Below are 1,437 nucleotides of genomic sequence, written 5' to 3'. Positions count from 1 at the left end.
TATAGCTTCATACTAGTATGATCCAATTATATTACTGTTTTGATTCTAATTTTCTCTTATGTACTTATTTCCTGTAATTTGAAACAATTCCTCTGTAAAGGGTCTAAGGAGGACTAATTCAGGAAAGTTATTAAACTTAGAAGAAATGAGAAGCTCAGAAGTTTACAAGATTCACTTGTTCCCTTCCTGAGCTGAGAAAAAAGTATAAATGATTGCTGGAAAAGCAGAGATGCTTCGGTGGGGCTGCCTTCTAATTGAGCAAAAAATCTCTGGGATATAGTTTTTGTGTGTCTTCTTCCACTATGGGTGGACCTTTTTAGTGGTGGTACTCTAGAGCTACCCATGGTCCCATAAGCAGAATCTAATATTTGCTCCTTAGTAGCACCAAGAAATTCATTGGTTCACCAATCAATGTTATTATTTCTGCTGCAGGTGCCCTATCTCAGATCCATATATCCTTGCTCTTATCATTCCAGCAAAACTCATACAGCACAATTGATGCCCAGACAGAGATCAATAAAACCAAAGATATGCGTGGACCAAAGCTGGGCTGTCTGAGGGAAGACTATCCTCGGTTGTGATGTTATGGCAGGTATCTTCTTTTACACAGTAGAGTGTGCTTCACCTCATGAAAACAGTGACTATCTCAAAATTGCTGATGAATAGAGAACACATTGCTATCTGAAATTACCGTGCATGTGAAAGGAATGTAAGAAGGCTGTGGCAGCTGCTCTGTGGTTGTTTGCTTAAAAGGACTTGTATACTTAAGACTGAAAACAGAAAAAGATATTCAGATTCTATTCTCCACATTAGCCTCCTTTGAGTCAGCAAAAGTAAGAAAAAAAAAGGCTGTGAGGAAAGTGTTGACTTGCCATTTCCTGTAGTTGGCAGGATTTAAAGGTAAAAGAACGCAAATTAGTTCTGTAGTAAATCGCCCATCTTGATTTTGATTCAAGCACTTGGATCTCATGGGAAAAATCAATGAGGTAGAAGAGAGAAAGTTCAACTTTAGTATATAGCGCTCAGGTCCAACTTTATTACAAAAGAAAGTAAAAAAATAATCCAGGAATCAGTATGCAGATGGAGGCCTTAATAAAGGTACCCTTAATACAGGAACCCATGCTAATCAGGCAATATTCTTCATCTGAACTGCTTATGTTAAAGAAGCATAAACAAACAAAAAAAATGAAAGCACCTCTCATATACTAGTTTGTAAAGTTGTAGGAATTAGGGTTGTGTGGAATGAGCCCGAGAATCATGAAAGCAGAAAAACTGAGTGTTGTAACTACCTGTTTTCTTGAGACAAAATCTTCATAATCTGAGGCAATACTAGAGGATTCAGTTCCTAATGGACTGGTTTAAACTAGCCTTTCTTGACAGCTTACTGTTGTTGACAGAGGTCCCCATGAATGCCTGGGACTTGGAGCCAATGCATGA

This window comes from Nannospalax galili, unplaced genomic scaffold, assembly GCF_000622305.1.
Source record: "Nannospalax galili isolate Female #2095 unplaced genomic scaffold, S.galili_v1.0 scaffold79, whole genome shotgun sequence".
In the NCBI taxonomy this organism is placed as follows: domain Eukaryota; kingdom Metazoa; phylum Chordata; class Mammalia; order Rodentia; family Spalacidae; genus Nannospalax; species Nannospalax galili.
Note: the sequence above shows the minus strand (reverse complement) of the source record.